The 19,906-nt window shown below is 41.3% G+C and overlaps 1 pseudogene; it reads right to left on the reverse strand.

Annotated features, from left to right (window-relative positions):
- Positions 1 to 1,321: 1,321 nt before the first annotated feature.
- Positions 1,322 to 19,839, reverse strand: LOC135558251 (coiled-coil domain-containing protein 178-like; annotated as a pseudogene).
- Between the last annotated feature and the right edge of the window lie 67 nt (positions 19,840 to 19,906).

Below are 19,906 nucleotides of genomic sequence, written 5' to 3' on the forward strand. Positions count from 1 at the left end.
TGTGTATGTGACAAATAAAATTTGATTTGATTTGACATGCTAAGGAGGAAATGGAGCTTGTCTTGCTGAAGTCAATGGTGATGTCAATGTCTCCCTCTCTCTCTCAGCTTGTTGTTTCATACTGCCCCCCTCTGTCCTGGCTGGCAGGCAGGGAGGGGAGAGAGGCCTTGGTGCCATCAACAAACAAACAACGTCTCTATCAACCACACAGCGAACCAGAAGACAGCAGACCTGAATGGACCAACAGTATCCATCACCTGGCTGAGTGACACTGTCACTAGTTCTTGAGTTGAGTTCAAGACCATCTTGGTGAGAAAATATCATATATAAATCCAATGGCCATCTCCATAGCCGAATAGCTAATTTCTGCCATAGTTTGAAATTGTATCATCACAATAATCTAATATAAACAATGTTGTCGTACAATATTTGTATCACAAATTTTATCAAACAGAAAAATCTAAATGTAATGAATATTAATGTGCCACATCATTAGTAGGCCTATAAAGCAATGGGTGCTTGATGAAATAATACATTTTCTCCTACAAATAAATACTATGTGGGATTCAGCCTAAATTGAAAGCAGCTTTACCTGGGGGTTCTTCAGTTAGAAAGCCAGTAGGATACTGCACCCGCTACACAACATTATTTTATAATGCGCACACTATTTACCTCTAGATTGCTCCAGGCTAATGTCTCAATCATATTTACTCCTTTTTTCAGGTCCTTCACACAAAGGACTTAACTAATGATCCATGGACAAAATGAACCATTTAAATGTATTCATTAATCATTCATATCCAGCTCATTGAAAATGCTAAACTTCCACAAAATGAAGATTGAACATTGAAAAGTGATTGAGGGAGACAGCTTTCTAGGAGAGCACAGTGAGAGTGAAAAAGGGAGAGGGAGAAAAAAATGAAACAACAAAAACAGGGCTTAATGTCTACTGAGAGGAAGTTTTTTTTGCTTCGGCATTGGTCAGGGTGGTCGAGGTGATGTACTAAGTGCTAGTTAAGGTCACGGAGGGTTTTAGTAGTCGTAATTAGATCTCGAAATCTGGAGAAGCGTAGAGTTTCTGTCAACACTGCCTGTAATTATTCTCTTTTCCAATTAATGGTGACATAGATTAATTATCTGATGAGGCAAAGCCAATTGCAATCATTCACCCAGCTAAAATTAGATCAGTCCTGACAGCAGCATGAAAGTCACCTGTTTCATTGTTATGGATCTGCTGCTGGTAAGAGAGAGAGAGGGAGCATAGTGAATTAGTGAAGCATGCTGGGGTAAGTAAGTTGTCTGGGACCAGGTGAATGTCCAATTACACTGTTATCTGAACTGTAGGAATCTTCTTCTTGTTCAATTCAATGGCATCCGGACCCGCTTGTTTGTTCTCTGCTGCTGTCTCTATTGTCGCAGCATGATCACTGTTACTGTAGTTGAGTCATCTGCCACTGACTGCAGGAAAGCAGAGATGCGCTGGATTGCTTCTGACAACTCCTCCTGTTTGAATGGGGGAGCAAACAGAGTCAATGAATACTAGCTAATTAAGAAAACAGAGTGACGACAGTCGATGGATGACGTTGAGTCGAGGAGGATAGAGAGGAGAGAAGCAGCCGTTTTGGCGACAGACACAGACATACAGATAACTCTAGTGTTGATTTGATACTCTTTCGGTTCTCTGTCTATCTGTTTCACTACTTGCTGTTTGCTCATCAGGCTGTCTAGAGATAGTGAGAGTAGGTTACACCCAGCGTTTTGAAGGAGAGAGCAATAATGAGAACAAGAGAGAGAGGCTCCTGGTTGAATCGTGGTAAAGGTTCAGTGCGCCTCTGTTTTAAAAACCTCTGAATCCAGTTTGTCTATTAAACTGCCTGGCACTGTCAACCAGCTTGGGAATCTGAACCGGCCTAGCCATGCAGACATTCTCTGACTAACAATTATATCAGAAACAGGATTTTTGGATTACTGTCTCTGGAGACCGGGGCTAGTGCTCGTCTGCTGCTATCATTACTGGCCATTCAACAAGCACTCTGCACTGTGAGCCTTGCCGCTGTTAACCATTGTCAATTATGCCATCCCTGGTGAAAACTGGCAGAACACAAAAATTCAACTGCCAGTTCTGGCAGCAGTGTTACAGGATGACAGAGCCTCCACCACACACAAACGCACCCACCCACACGCCCACCATCCCACACTCCCCGGGTTCCCCAACCCACCGCCCACTGCCTCCTTGTCTGTGAGGTCATCACAATCTGTATTTACAGTATGCAGTTTTCAATAATGGTTCATAAGGACCGGCCTGCGATTCAAATATATATACAAAATATATATATATTTCTTGTTAAAAATAATAATTTTAGAAATATCGCTAGCTGCAACAGAATATCATCGTGGATACCATTATTATGTCTCTCCTCTGTGCCCAGTATGAAGGAAGTTAGAGGTAGATTCATGAGCCAATGGTAACTAGCGTTAGCGCAATTACTGGAGGTCTCGAGGAACAGTTCGCATGCTAGCTGTTCGTGTTCATTCAACTCTTGGCAAGTATATAAATGGCTTCATTGCCAAAATCTTGAACAATCCCTTTAATATGGAGGACATTACAGTCATTGGAGGGTTTTTTTCTGGGAAGAAAATTCTTAGGCAGGCCACCTAAGTGGTAATTTTTGGGATTGAAATACAGTTGAGAATCAAAATAAAATCCAAGTTTATTGGTTGCATACACAGATTTGCAGATGTTATCACAGGTGCAGCGAAATACTTGTATTTTACCTCCAACAGTGCAGTAATAAAACACAGCAATATTAAACTATTAGTCACATAATCCAAAAAGTCCGGAATATATATATAAATTTATATATATATATATAAATATATATATATATTTATATTTTTACTTTATTTGCACTTATTTTAACCTACATTTGAAGTCGGAAGTTTACATACACTTAGGTTGGAGCCATTAAAACTCATTTTTCAACCACTTCACAAATTTCTTGTTAACGAACTATAGTTGTGGCAAGTTGGTTAGGACATCTACTTGGTGCATGACACAAGAATTTTTCCAACAATTGTTTACAGACAGATTATTTCACTTATAATTCACTGTATCACAAATCCAGTGGGTCAGAGGTTTACATTCACTAAGTTGACTGTACCTTTAAACAGCTTGGAAAATTCCAGAAAATTATGTCATGGCTTTAGAAGCTTCTGATAGGCTAATTGACATAATTTGAGTCAATTGGAGGTGTACCTGTAGATGTATTTCAAGGCCGACATTCCAACTCCGTGCCTTTTTGCATGACATCGTGGGAAAATCAAAAAGAAATCAGCCAAGACCTCAGAAAATAAATTGTAGAACACCACAAGTCTGGTTCATCCTTGAGAGCAATTTCCAAATGCCTGAAGGTACCACGTTCATCTGTACAAACAATAGTACGCAAGTATAAACACCATTGGACCACGCACCTGTCATATCGCTCAGGAAGGAGACGAATTCTGTCTCCTAGAGATGAACGTACTTTGGTTCGAAAAGTGCAAATCAATCCCAGAACAACAGCAAAGGACCTTGTGAAGATACTGGAGAAAACAGTTACAAAAGTATCTATATCCACAGTAAAACGAGTCCTATATCGACATAACTTGAAAGGCCACTCAGCAAAGAAGAAGCCACTGCTCCAAAACCGCCATAAAAAAGCCAGACTACGGTTTGCAACTGCATATGGGGACAAAGATCGTACTTTTTGGAGAAATGTCCTCTGGTCTGATGAAGCAAAAGTATAACTGTTTGGCCATAATGACCATCGTTATGTTTGGAGGAAAAAGGCTGAGGCTTGCAAGCCGAAGAACACCATCCTAACTTTGAAGCACAGGGGTGGCAGCATCATGTTGTGGGGGTGCTTTGCTGCATGAGGGACTGGTGCACTTCACAAAATAGATGGCATCATGAGGGAGGGAAAAATATGTGGATATATTGAAGCAACATCACAAGACATCAGTCAGGAAGTTAAAGCTTGGTCGCAAATGGGTCTTTCAAATGGACAATGACCCCAAGCATACTTCCAAAACTGTGGCGAAATGGCTTAAGGACCACAAAGTCAAGGTATTGGAGTGGCCATCACAAAGCCCTGATCTCAATCATGCGTGTGCGTGCAAGGAGGCCTACAAACCTGACTCAGTTACATCAGCTCGTTCAGGAGGAATGGGCCAAAATTCACCCAACTTATTGTGGGAAGCTTGTGGAAGGCTACCTGAAACGTTTGACCCAAGTTAAACAATTTAAAGGCAATGCTACCAAATACTAATTGAGTGTATGTAAACTTCTGACCCACTGGGAATGTGATGGAAGAAATAAAAGCTTAAATAAATCATTCTCTCATTCTCTATTATTCTGACATTTACATTGTTAAATTAAAGTGGTGATCTTAACTGACCAAAGACAGGGATTTTTTTAATAGTTTAAATGTATTAAAGGTAAGGTGTATGTAAACTTCCGACTTCAACTGTAACTACTCATTCAGGGGTTTTTCTTTATTTCTACTATTTTCTACATTGCAGAATAATAGTGAATACATCAAAACTATGAAATTACACAAACAGAATCATGTAGTAAAGTGTTAAACAAATCAAAATATATTTTATATTATACAGTCTTCATGGTAGTCACCCTTTGCCTTGTGACAGCTTTGCACACACTTGGCACTCTCTCAACCAGCATCATCTGGAAAGCTTTTCCAACAGTCTTGAAGGAGTTCCCACATATGCTGAGCACTTGTTGGCTTCTTTTCCTTTACTCATCCCAAACCATCTCAATTGGGTTGAGGTCTGGTGATTGTGGAGGCCAGGTCATCAGCACTCCATCACTCTCCTTCTTGGTCAAATAGCCCTTACATACCCTGGAGGTGTGTTTTGGGACATTGTCCTGTTGAAAAACAAATGATAGTGGGACTAAGTGCAAGCACCCCCACAGCATCACACCTCCTTCTCCATGCTTCATGGTGGGAACCACACATACGGACATCATCCCTCACCTACTCTGCATCTCACTAAGACACGGTGGATGGAACCAAAAAAAGTTGGGTTCTTTTAATATAGACTGTACTATATTGACTCTGTTTTACAAATCCTTTATTGAGAGTATTTTAACTTTTTGTATTGTTTGTTGGTTTGGCAATGCCACTGTCAGCCAGAGAAACATGCTGAGAAGGATTATCACCACAGCAAGCAAGGTACTTGGAGTCAAACAGACAGGTCTGGATGAGATCTTTAAGGTCAGGGCCCTCCGTAGGGCTCACAAAATCATTTTAGACCCAAGCCACCCCCTGTACCTGGACTTTGAATTACTCCCCTCTGAGCGCAGGTATAGGGCACCCCTCAGCAGGAAAAATAAAACGAGACAATCATTTGTGCCAGGTGTGATATCCCTCCTAAATAGCTCAGGCGAATGTTCCCATTGACCCCGTAAGGCCAGCAGGCTAGTCTTTTTTTCTTAAAAAAAAAAAAGATTGTTTAATATTTTTTTCATGTTTTATTTTTTATTTTAATTGGTGCGTAACTGTTATGAAAGTTGTTTTGTCAATCGTGTTTTGTATTTAAACACCACTTTGAATGTGTACATGACACTGCAACAGAATTTCCCCACGGGGACAATGAAGTCAGTAAGTAAGTAAGTAAAAATCTCAAATTTGGACTCATCAGACCAAAGGACAGATTTACACCAGTTTAATGTCCATTGCTTGTGTTTCTTGGCCCAAGCAAGTCTCTTCTTATTATTGGTGTCCTTTAGTAGTGGTTTCTTTGCAGCAATTCGACCATGAAGGCCTGATTCACGCAGTCTCCTCTGCAGTGTATGTTGAGATGTGTCTGTTACTTGAACTCTGTGAAGCATTTATTTGGGCTGCAATCTGAGGTGCAGTTAATGCTAATGAACTTTTCCTCTGCAGCAGAGGTAAATCTGGGTCTTTCTTTCCTGTGGCGGTCCTCATGGTCCCCAGTTTCATCATAGCGCTTAATGGTTTTTGAGCCTGCTTTCCGGATTGACTGCCCATCCATGTAATCCATGTAATGATGGACTGTCATTTCTCTTTACTTATTTGAACTGTTCTTGCCATAATATGGACTTTGTCTTTTACCTTACCTTGTCACAACACAACTGATTGGCTCAAATGCATTAAGAAGGAAACAATTTCCACAAATTAACTTTTAACAAGGCACAACTGTTAATTGAAATGCATTCCAGGTGACTACTGCATGAAGCTGGTTGAGAGAACGCCAAGCATGTGCAAAGCTGTAATCAAGGCAAAGGGTGGCTACTTAGATTTTTTGGGAGGTTACTACATGAGTCCATATCTGTTACTTTAGTTGAAAACTGTTGTTCTGATTAAAGAAGCAATAAAACTGGCCTTCTTTAGACTAGTTGAAAATCTGGAGCATCAGCATTTGTGGGTTCGATTACAGGCTCAAAATGGCCAGAAACAAAGAACTTTCTTATGAAACTTGTCAGTCTATTCTTGTACTGAGAAATGAAGGCTATTCCATGCGAGAAATTGCCAAGAAACTGAAGATCTCGTACAATGCTGTGTACTACTCCCTACACAGAACAGCGCAAACTGGCTATAACCAGAATAGAAAGAGGAGTGGAAGGCCCCAGTGCACTACTGAGCAAGAAGACATTTACATTAGAGTGACTAGTTGTGCTAACATAATTTCAAAAGGGTTTTCTAATGATCAATTAGCCTTTTAAAATGATCAACTTGGATTAGCTAACACAACGTGCCATTGGAACACAGGAGTGATGGTTGCTGATAATGGGCCTCTGTATGCCTATGTAGAAATTTCATTGAAAATCAGCCGTTTCCAGCTACAATAGTCATTTACAACATTAACAATGTCTACACTGCATTTCTGATCAATTTGTTGTTAGTTAATGGACATAAAATGTGTTTTTCTTTTAAAAAACAAGGACATTTCTAAGTGACCCCAAACTTTTGAATGGTAGTGTATATATAATCCATTTTAGAATATGGCTGTAACGTAAAACAAAATGTGGAAAAAGTCAAAGGGTGTGAATACTTTCCGAAGGCACTGTATATTTTTAAATAATATCATCTTTGAGAACTAACAATCACATAAAAGCTTGACAATCAGGGAGAATCGAGAGAAAAGAGAAGAAAACAGCATACAGGGCACATGCCCATAGATTTTGTTCTAAAGTTTGAGCAGAGGAACACAGCATTAGCGATAGCACAATGCATAGAATTGCAGGACATTTGCTTCAAAACGGCTACATGTTCTCTCAATTCAATTGAATCATTTGTTGAACAGCAACATTTTCTCTACCAAGATACCTTGACCTTTCTATGTTAGTTTACACTCCTCTTCCAATTGACTGTGGGGAGGTCAGAATAATGAAACTGTCTAGAAAATCTATTCATTTACTTGCCATTATTATTCACCTGATGATAAGACAAGACATTATTTATTTATTGTTAGCTAACATACGATGTAGGTCCCTGGGTCGCTGATATGCGTGGGCGGGGGGGTCCCTGGGAAAGAAAAGTTTGAAAACTCCTGTGGAAGGATGTTTTGGGCACAAAGCATGTGCTTCTTTTGAGGGGATTTGGTTTTAAAGTTTACACTTCTCAGAGGGTCTTTGTGTTACAAGTATGCATTGCTTACAGTCTTTATTTTTAAGTGTACACTACTCATGCACAACTCGGCATGTCTCTTTGTTAGTGTGGACTATTCTAAGGGGACTCTGTTAAATTGTGCATTTACTCTTAGTAAGGACCCTGAGTCTAAGCTGTGCGTAGTGCGCAGTAAAACTCTGCTCTAGTCTGGAGGAGCCGGGTTGGGGGTTTAAAGTGAGTAGCTGCTCTGCTCTGCTCGGAAGGACCCTGTGCTGGGCTGTGACGGGTGACGGTGCGTTGCGCTTCAATACACCAGCTCTTTTGTCCTTCACACTCTGCAGCTCCCTGATAGCTCCTCCCTCCTCCCCCTCCTCCTTTTCCTCATCCTCCATGCTCCACTCCTCCCTGCTCTGCTCTCCCCTCTGCTCTGCTCTGTGTTCAGCTGCCTTGGGCCTCCCCTCAGCCTCCCCTCTGCTCCTCGGGGCTAGGCCTGGGAGACATGACTGCACCCTTCCTCTCTGAATGACTGACTGGCTGTAATGTCTGGCTGGACAAGACCCATCAAAAAGCATGTTGGCAATAAAAATGGGGAAGGAATGGATGGAGAGGAAAATCATCACTAAATGCATTATTGCTCACTGTGTAGAGAAGAACAGAGACAGAGGGTCTGAAATTATGTTGAATGAGATCAATTCTATCTGGGAATAAGTCTGATCGAATCAAATCAGTTGAATTATATTTGAATCGCAATACTTGTATTGTCTAGGTCTGTGGGACTGTGACCTCGGTAATGGTAGTGTTAGATTGGGAACAGCCGATCGACATGGCTGATTGTCACACCGGGAGAGCAAGGGGAAGGAAACAATGCTAACTGTAAACACCTCTGCATAAAATATATAATGGCTATGAGAAAATGTGAACGGTTCCATGATTGAATGGCACCTACCTGCTACAGTATGACGGTCGGTGAGGGTGCTACAGGACAGGACATTTGATAAAGATTCATCACTCTCCTTCTGTCCGCTTTGACCTCCTCTCACGTCCCACCACATATTAGCCACCCATTATCCAGTAATTGAAGATCTCCACTTCTCCATGCAACCCTGCAGATTCAGAATACGTGCCTACTCTTTTTGAGAAAGGTAGCTTGGGGTATTACCATAGATAGGTATCCCAGCAGTAACACCCAACACAGCCAAAGTCTGATTGAGAAATGAGGTAACTCATAACGTAGCCTTATACACAATAAAAAACAGAAGGTAGGCTAGCTACACAGCCAAATGTAATGTAGTGAATAAATAGGTGACCTAACGGTGTGAATGTATAGACATAGTTATCTGGAGAGGAGACAGAGCTAGCCTCAGACACCGGTTCACCGCATGCCATTGGCGCTCTCGCCGACACATCATCAATCACGTCACTGTGCTGGCGTTGTGACGACTGGATGTATGGTGGCGGCGTCTTTAACTCTAGTGTGATGACACTACAGAGGGCCACGGTGACTGGTGAATGTTTTACTGTGGGTTAGTGCACTGGTTAGTTCCTTGCAAATGAAGGCGTGACGCTCAGCTCGCCGTGTTTTAGATGTGGGAGGCCACACATGCTCAGCATTATATGAAGTTATTATACCGTTATAAATTATTATACTCCCATTCAATTAAAACATCTACTCAACCCATGGATCTTCCCAACCCTTTAAATATACTGTAGGACTAGGCAGGCAGATTGAAGAATTGAAGAAAAACCCATTAAACTGAATGGTTATAATGTTGTCTGGGTGTGGATCCACACGGGAAAGTTCTATGAAACACATACATACCTGGATGGTTTTTATTTTCTGGTTGTTCTCGTTAGAGAGGTTCTGGAAGCGGGCCAGTTCAGCCAGGCTGTAGAGGCTGCGTTGTCTGAAGTATTTCACCACAGCTCTGTGCATCCTCTTCTGCAACAAAGAAAGCTAGAAGGGTGGGGGAGACCGGGAGAAAGAAGGAAAGAAGGAAGGGAAAGGAAAAGAGAGAAAAAGGAATTGGTAAGGCAGGAGAGGAAATTAATGGCAGTGTTCAAGAAGAATGATGGAGGGGAATAGAGAACGCAGTCAATAGCCCATTCTGCAGTACACGGGCCTGACAGGAATTTCACAGTCTCTTGGTTTCTCTGCTCACTCGTGTGCAGTCATCAGAATCCAGTCACATCTGGCTGCCAGGATGGGGGGTTAATTTTCTCTAAATGCTTCAGCAGTTTTGTTCTAGCCGAGGCAAACTCTGTGACTGCAAAGCTGATGAGTAAAATATTTCTACTTCACCCAGTTTAACTTTATACCAATCCCCTCAAGACATATTTTACACATACACACAGTCATGAACCCCCCACCGAAACTAGAAATTATTCCTAGTCTATTGGAAAGACATGCTGCTCGCTTTATTATTTGAACACAGTTTCAAGCAAAAGGGTTTCTTTCAATTCTGATAGATGCCATTGCTTTTTCTTCCTCCCTCCATTTCTCTTCTCTCCCTACAAAGCTTATCATTGCTTGGCAATGTGTTCCCCAGTGCATAGAGAAACTAAAGCAAATTAGCTCAGCCATCAACTGCTGAAGGAAAGACAATAACAGGAATGCTCTTTATGGCGTACCCTGTTAAAAACCTGTGCAGAGAACTCCATCCACATAAACAAAACAATGCTTAAATGCAGTGATAAGAGGACACTTACATGAACCATAAAGTAACTGATCCTATTGGAGGAGAAATAACACAAACCATTTTTAGGTTAACACTTGAGGAAAAGTGTTTGGTTGGAGCATTGAAGCATTTAGCTATTTGCAGGTGATTCAAAAAAATAAACCCAACGCTAACATGAACTTATTATTTATGTCAACTAATTACAAATGTGTACGGTGTCTTAACAATGGGTGAGGTATCTGTGTGAGTACAATGTCTTATTACCATGGTGCTACATGTGTTTGTATTATAACAGGCCAATGCCTGTAAACCATGGTTTGATGAGTCAGAGCTTCCATTGGCTCCCTCTGCTGAATATCTAACATTTTACCGGCTCTTCAAACAACTGAGAACTTGTAACATGTTTGGAGGGAGTCATGTCATTCCTGTACACAGTATTGCTATGGGCTGTCAAACAATGTCTGCCATGATATGATCCCACCAGTGTGCTGTGTCCTTGGCAACTAGTCTTTCTTCTCTGTTAGCCAGCTAGCTACTATGGAGGGAAAAAAAGTGTCACATTGTGTATTGAGAATGGCAACTGATTGAAATTAGATTGGCAGAGGGGTATGAAAATCAGCAAATCAATCAAAAACCAACAATTCACTACATTACCTTAAATCTGTTTTGTATTTTTAATGAGAAAATGTGAGATTTTGGTTACCTAGGTAAACACATTAATAAGTCTAGATGAGATTTTTAAAAACAACCCTGAGAAACATTCTATAATGATAGTCAATTGAAGTAAATTACAGGCATATTATCAAGCTTAATTTGGGTAGAGAACGTGAATGCTGGGACGGTGGTGCTATTCTAAACCTGTCTAGAGTTGAAACAAACAGAAATGGTTGAGGGAGGCTGAATCCAGAGTAAAAGAAAATCAGGCTTTGATCATGAGCGTGGAGAATCCTGTCCACAGGATTTTATTTCTGCATGCATTTCTCACTTGATAACATTCATGCAGTCAGATGACGAATTGCTCAAGTAAAGGTATTAGTCATTTTGGGAAACAAATCATGTCTATTGCTTATTGCCAGTGCAGTGCCGGGCAGTGCATGTTTTATTTCCTGGTTAGGCTATAGAATATGGTTGTCATCTGCAATTCCTCTCAAGATCAAAGTTAAATTGCGTCCCGGACCATAAAGACCAAAACGATTCTGTAGTCTCACAACTATTCAATACCTTTGGGAGTATAAGTTGTTCTGTAGTTTCTCATTTAAAACCTTTGGGAGTATTAGCATTGCAAGTGCATTCTCTTTTTCTATTCTTACCTGTGCTTGCTATGGTTCTCTCTCCCATTGACCACCTAGTGAACAGAAGCTAATGTGTAACATAAACATAATGAAACATGTCACCTTGGAACACCTTGAAAGACAATTCATGCAAACGCATAAAGACGAAGGATGCATCCGAAATAGCACCCTATTCCCTTTATAGTGCACTACTTCAGACTAGAGCCCTATGGGCCCTGGTGAAAAAGTAGTGCACTATAAAGGGAATAGGGTGCGATTTCGGATGCATCCTTATTCAGAGACTCATTCAAGACTGCATAGTGAACTTAGTCTTTATGCGTTTGCATGAATTCCATCCACCCATCGCCTCTCTCAACTCCCCCTTGGCAGAAATACTACTATATCACATCCATAATCCTCCTACACTAAAGTTATCGCATTAAGATCAGATTACTGCAGTAACCTCCTCATTGGTTGCCCAACTAAAACCATCCGAAAATAACTGACCATGCAAAGAAACAATCCAATCAACTGGCAAACTGAATATAATATACACTTAACGGCCAGTTAATTAGGTATAACACCCCAATCACAAAAATGGATCGCTCCTACAGACAGTGAGTCACTTGGCTTGCTATATAATGCAGGCAGACAGGCATCGAGGCATTCAGTTACTGATTGATTGAGCATTAGAATGGGCAAAACAAGTGACCTAAGCGACTTTGAGCATGGTATGATCGTCGGTGCCAGGCACGCCGGATCCAGTATCTCATAAACGGCAGTCCTCCTGGGCTTTTCACGCATGACATTGTCTAGGGCTGCGAAAACAGCTCGTTGATGAGAGAGGTTGAAGGAGAATGGCAAGATTCGTGTAAGCTAACAAACAGACAAATGAAGGTGCAATACATATGTGGTGTGCAATGCGGCATCTTGGAATGCACAACTCTTCGATCCTTGTCACAGATGGGCTATTGCAGCAGATGACCATACCAGGTTCCACTCCTATCAGCTCAAAACAAGACGAAGCGGCTCCAGTGGACATTGAGGAGTGGAAAAACATTGCCTGGTAGGACAAATCCTGGTTCCTGTTGCATCATGGACCCATCCTGCTTGGTGTCAACAGTACAGGCTGGTGGCGGTGGTGTACCGCCATCCAGTTTGCAGTAACTGTGTGATGCCATCGCGTCAGCATGGATAAAACATCCCTGTGGACCATTTCCGACTTGTAGAATCTATGACCCGAAGAATTCAGGCAAAAGAGTGGTCCGACCTGGTACTCGATGAGTGTACCTAATAAACTGTCGGTGAGTGTAATTTCATATCTTATCATATCATGGTTTAAATGTATGCTTCAATGGTCATTAAAAAAAGCCTCTGTTTGGTTCCTTTTGTCAAACACACACACAGCCTCCCGCTTGGCGATCATGAAGGCATTCTTAAGTTCTCTGTACTCATGGGCCAACTCAACCTTCTCTTTAAGGGCTACCTTTAGGTCAGCCTACAACACACACAGAGAAACACAAGTTCAGTTATACTTTTTTTTAAACCAGGTTTCACATATCTTGATAACAAGGTTTCCTGTCACATCAAGCAGTTGACAGGGCTTATGAGAATGGTCACAGAGAGTATTGGGGAGACATGGCAGGTTGTAGTTTTCTAAGTGAGTACAGTATGCCTGAGGAGTTCCATCATGGTGGTTGGTTCCATCAAGCCCTAGTGGAGGAGAGCTGCTACAGTTCTACCAAAGAACAACACATGCTGAAGCAGAAGTTATACTGTACTTAATACAGTACACGTTGGATGTCAGATACTATATAAGTCATCAAAGATATGGATCACTGTTCCAGGTTGGGCCTACAGACAGGAGAGATGCACGTTCTTATGATCCCATAGGCCTGGGAGTGAAGTCATAGATTTATGTATTTAGGAAATACTGTATACTCAGCATTATGACGAGCTTACAATTGATTTCCAATAACATATTTTGTCATAGGTTGTTTAGGAGATGGAAGGTGTACATGTCTGTGAGACTGTCTCTGTATGTGCTTGTAAGTGTATACTGGTGTACGTGTGAGTCTTACAAACTAGAGCACACAGGGACAAACACAGACAATTAAACTGGACACTATTCGGGGGAATCAAGCAAATAAATAACAATCTCTCTCTCTCTTTCCTCTTCCTGCCGCTCCTCCCCCACCGTATCCTGGTGCCCATCTCGACTGCACTGTACTATACTGTACCTGCAGAACGAAGGAACATAATGAAGTGTGTCTCTGCAGTAAAACACAACAGCAGCAGCACTAAAGTGATGAGTTTAACCCAGCAGAAAGAGAGGGAGAGAGACGGGCCGTAAACATGACAAATGCCTGCTATTGATTTCAGGTTTAATTACAGCAGGCAAGGCATGCAGCACTACTGACAAAGCCCATCTGATGGGTGCTGTTTTCTGAAGTGTAAATTGAACAAATTACACTTCATTGCCCATAAGAAACTGATGGCGTCTGCGGTTTGTTTCCATTGTTTACTTTATCCACAGTGACTACGTCGAACGTCAGCTAACCGCTTGATTAAATTAACGAAGGACGACACTGTGTTGATGGTAGAAACGCTTCGGAAATGTTTGGGTTTGGGGACTGGAGATGGCAGCCAGCTTACCTGCAGGACAACAAGACAAGCTGATTCCATTTAATTTAATTGAAACTGACTCAGTGTTACTCTTTGTTAATGTGTCTACAGTATATACAAGCAACAGAGGTGAATTATGTTTGTTGATGCTGAGGAAACCCGATGAGCATGCCATCAAAAACACACACACATACACACACACACTCCTCCTCTGAGCTGATAGCCATGCTAATTGGCTCTACCTGACAGTTAACATCCCAACAGTCAACATCCATAGTGACCTCCAGGGCCTTCCAATGATATGAGGTCAGCATCTTTCTCCTGTGTAATTTCATATCTCAAATGTGTCCAGCCATTACAGTGTGTGAGTCACGCACGGCGGTTCCCAAATGCTTAGTGTGCTTATTATGTTACGCTAATGTGGATATTATGTGAGTGCTTTATATTGAACCTAATGATCAAAGTAACCCATTTCCTTATAACGTAGCACTCTCTCTAACTCTTGATCTTTTCATTTGGTGAGAAGGACTATAGGTCTATTGTTGTTTCCATTTGATTTCTTCAAGTGAAAAAGGCTAAAGCTCTTTTTGCATGACTGCCTTTTATCAGGCTAATGGGACTTGTATCTATAAGGAAGACTTCCTAATTCTTAAATTGTCTCACGCCAACAACTTCTTTAAAAGTTGCTGCGCTCGCGGATGCATGGCGGCCTAAGCTCCATTGCCTTTTCTTGTTTTGAACTAATGCATTCTTGATCACCGTTTAATGAAACTCTATACCACATGGCGATTTCACATTAGATAAGCCATGTGAGACTCCCATCAGCCACGAGGCCCTGGCTGGGCTGATCATCCCATCCTGCATGCTGTAGATGAAATCCTTACAATATATAAGGCTTTAAAACTAAGCATTTAAATATCCAAAAATGTAGAAGACAGAAAATCGAGTATTTTTTTCCCCACTCATATTGTTTTTGAGGTGAATACCAAAAAATATTAGAATGATGAAAAGGTGTTTTTATCACTGTGCTGTCAATGGTGTGAGGTTGAAAATAATAGCCTTGTGTTGAAATGAATATGATGTTTTAACATACAGGTAACTGAAAACGGCAAATGTCTAACCAAGAAAGATTCACCAATACAGGAGAGACCTAAAACCATTCATCAGTTATTTATGACTCCTATAAAATAAAATAAAAAGATTGGCCTTGGCCTGTAATTTTAATTGCTGTTGCTTTCTTCTCACAACGGATTGTGGTGAGTAATTCTACTGACGCTAATCCACAGATAACTACACAATAAGCTGAAGACCCTTCCAGACTTTCTCTTGTGTTTGTTACCAATATACAGTACCACTCTGAAAACAAATGCCAATGGGCATGTTTGAAAACAAAACATTGTTAGTTTCAAGCACTCAGCCTACCTGACGTTAAAACAAGTGGCAAGTCAACATTTCAGGGGAATCAGAATTGTACATGGTCTCAAGAGATAAAATCCACAATTCCAGCTAAATGCACTGTATTAGGACTAACAGTGATACTAAAGTCAAATACAGTGAGTACAACATAAACTAAACCACCTTGTATTCAACCAAATGACCCAGTGTTTAGTTACCTTGGTTTCCTCCATTTTCTGCTGTCTGGGTTGTGAACAGAGTAGTATGAGTTTCCACTGTTGGCTCCATCCGTTGTTGACAGTTGGTGATATCACTTTCCAAGGTGTTCATGATCAACATAGCTGTTTGGCTTTGAAACTCTACGGCATCAAAGACGAACCTGAGAAATGTGAAATACAGGTGAACGGCAATCAATTGATTTGGAATAATGCCAAGCTGATTCCTGTGGCGATATCAATGATGGAAAAGCCAAGACTTCAAAGTTAATAGTGACGCTTCACGCTCTGAGAACAGCATGAATCAAACTAATACATTCAAGCTTTCCAGGGTCTCTGGTGCAACAGGCTTACAATGATAATAAATTCCAAATACTCTAGATAGAGTAGAAGGCCTATTATATTATATTGGCAGAACAGAGGGTGGTTGTGAAGAGAGGAGAGATTCTTACTGTAGTTCTTCAATGACATCTGGCATAGCGGCTGCTGTTTCCTCCATGTGAGGGCCTGTTCTGTACTCTTTGGACTTCGCACTGAGGTCTGCGATCCTACTCAAGGCATGGTTAAACTCGTCGGTAACAGCTTGGTGTAATTCCTATCAATGATAAATGAGATTGAAATGAACGAACCATGAGCCACAAAGAAAATTGGCAGCCTGATTTCGACATCAATAACTTTCAACAAGTCCCACCCACCTTCTGATTCAAAATACATGACCGTATAACTTGAAAATGACGCATGTCTATTAGATATAATAGATGCTATGGAATGTGTTGTGCTATCCATTACATTTCTCACTATTTTGAAAATTAAACACAGTGGTAAGTGACTCTGTGTAAACCCTTGCTTTATCATACCTTGACTGTATTTAGATGGGAAAGTTTTAGGCTCTGTTCCCTTTACAGACAAACTGAAGTGTTGTTGTGTTCCGTAGGAAAATCACTGAGTTGCTCCCTTAAACTTCACACTTTCTGAAACAGAGAAATGAATAAGCAAATGAATTTGAAATACTCAACATCTCTCACTAAAATAGAAATACAGTAAACTGATCATAAAACGTTAGATTACCTCAGATTTATCATTTCTCAGTTTTTCCGTTTCAATTTCCAGTTGTTTTGTAGCTGATAACGCCTACCTCAAATTCCTTATGAAGTTCCCATCTGGCGTTTTCTGTGTTGGTTTGAAGAAGCCCATTCCATCATTGTACATGGATCTATCTGAACATCTATCTTCAAGTGCTCCTTTCCTTTCACAAACGCAACTTGTTAGTGAGTCTCCATGCATGGATGAATCTCTAAAAGTATGTGCTTATTTCACTGACAACTAGTGCAGATTATGTGATCGGCAATATCTAATGGTCAAAGCGCTGAATCTTAACATTAGACGTGTCAATAAGGATATGCCACCTCTATATCTAGGATGGATTTACTACAGGTTAGAGTCCATGGATGTCTAGCTAAGTGCATGGCTCTTCTCACACATACTCGCATCCTCTGCTCCACCATGAAGGTCTTCTGCTCCAGCTCCTCCAAGTTGACCTTGGCATTGGGGTGCAGCATAGCCATCTGGGACAGCTCCTCCTTAGCCTCTGCTCTCCGGTCCTCGTTCACACTAAACTTCTGCTGCATGTGCTTCCTGTTCTTCTGAAGCTGCTTCGCTGCCTGTTCACTGAATGACACATACAGAGACGCACACACACGCACACACACACACACACACACACACACACACACACACACACACACACACACACACACGCACGCACGCACGCACGCACGCACACACACACACACACACACACACACGCACACGCACACGCACACACACACACACACACACACACACACACACACACACACACGTCAGAGGGACCCACCATCAGAGCAACACTGACCAAGTTCTTGATACTGCAATGTATAATGGTGTTGCGGATTCCTTTCCTTAGTGATTAGTATTAGATAAATATAAATATTGTGATATGAACAAAGTGATAAACGTCTCACTAGATCTTTTTGCTGTAGTCCTCAATCTCCAGTTCATACTCTTTGTTTTCCTCATGAAGATTCAAGGTATCCTGATGTTTCTTTTAAGGAACCCCTCCTCGGTGTGAGAGACCGCCGCTTCACCTGCAATTCTCTGGAATATGCCCGGACACAACATTAGGAGGATATCGTATGCAATAAACATAAACTATGTCAACATAACTATGACATAACTTACAGTTGCATGGACTTCTTTCCGCAGCTCTGAAATCCCTTCCTTTAATTGTGAAAATGTTCTACCTTCTACCTCGATTCATATTTTCAACTCTACAACCTGTGACCAAAACATAAATATACGTTGTATTTGCAAAGAGTAAGGAACTTATGTGCATGGCCTTTACTGGTTCTAACAGCAGACCTATCAGCTTGCTGACAGTTCTTAGCAAACTATTAGAAAAAAATGTGTTTGACCAAATACAATGCTAATTCTCTGTGAACAAATTAACAACAGACTTTCAGCATGCTTATAGAGAAGGGCACTCAACATGTCCTGTACTGACACAAATGACTGATGATTGGTTGAAAGAAACTGATAATAAGAGGATTGTGCGAGCTGCACTGTTAGATTTCAGTACAGCCATTGATATTATTGGCCATAATCTGTTGTTGAGAAAACTTGTGTTATGGCTTTTCAACCTCTGCCATATCATGGATTCAGTGCTATCTATCTAATAGAACTCAGAGGGGTTTTTTTAATAGAAGCTTTTTTCTTTTCTAGAAGCTTTTCTAGGGCTACTGAGTGGTGCAGCGGTCTACGGCACTGCATCTCAGTGCTAGAGGCATCACTACAGACAACTTGGTTCAAATCCAGGCTGTATCACAAATGACTGTGATTGGGAGTCCCATTGGGCGGTTCACAATCGGCCCAGCACTGGGTATGAATGGTGTAGGCTGTCATTGTAAATAAGAATCTGTTCTTAACTGACTTGCCTGGTTAAATTTAAAAAACGTAATGTAAAGTGTGGTGTCTCCTATCCAAAGGTAACTCGAGAGGGAAACACAGAACCAATTGGTAACGCTGATAGTGACAGTTATTTTTCCGATAGAGAGGAACATGGAAATATTACTTGAGGAACATGATTTTTCTGAGCCAGTTCATGCAGATGATTCTGTGAAGTGCCCGTTCCTGCTCTACACAGAAGTACCAGTGCAAATGCTTGAGTACAATCAAACCCATGCATGCTCCTAAATCAGCTTGTAATAATGCAATTTCACTCAGTCCCGAAGTGTTGTACCAGGTTATAACCAGTCTGGGTACTGTGTTTTTCAGAGAAGCTGTAAGAGAAGTCAGAAATGTGTGCTAAGTCACCGAGGACGTTGACTTTGTAGCAGGGGAGCATGTAGCCAGGTGGTTAAAGCACATAGCTGTATTCCTTTATATCCACTAGATTGCATCAAATTGTATTTGTCACATCTGCTGAATACAACAGGTGTAGCCCTTAGAGTGAAATGCTTACTTCCAAGCCCTTAACCAACAATGCAGTTTTAAGAAAAATACCTTTTAAAAAAAATAATAAAATGAACAAATAATTAAAGAGCAGCAGTAAAATAACAATAGTGAGGCTATATACAGAGGGTACCAGTACAAGAGTCTTATGGCTTTGGGGTAGAAACTGTTTAGAAGCCTCTTGGACCTAGACTTGGTGCTCCGGTACTGCTTGCCGTGCGGCAGCAGAGAGAACAGCCTATGACTTGGGTGGATGGAGTCTTTGACTATTTTTAGAGCCTTTGACGTCGCCTGGTATAGAGGTCCTGGAAGGCTTGGCCCCAGTGATGTACTGGCCCGTGCCAAATCTTTTCAGTCTCCTGAGTGGGAATAAGTTTTGTCGTGCCCTCTTCTTGACTGTCTTGGTGTGCTTGGACCATGTTCGTTTGTTGGTGATGTGGACACCAAGGAACTTAAACCTCTCCAACTGCTCCACTACAGCCCCGTCGATGAGAATGGGGGCGTGCTCAATCCTCCTTTTCCTGTAGTCCACAATCATCTCCTTTGTCTTGATCACATTGAGGGAGAGGTTGTTGTCCTGGCACCACACGGCCACGTCTCTGACC

This window comes from Oncorhynchus masou, chromosome 17 (assembly GCF_036934945.1).
Source record: "Oncorhynchus masou masou isolate Uvic2021 chromosome 17, UVic_Omas_1.1, whole genome shotgun sequence".
NCBI classification, from domain to species: Eukaryota; Metazoa; Chordata; class Actinopteri; order Salmoniformes; family Salmonidae; genus Oncorhynchus; species Oncorhynchus masou.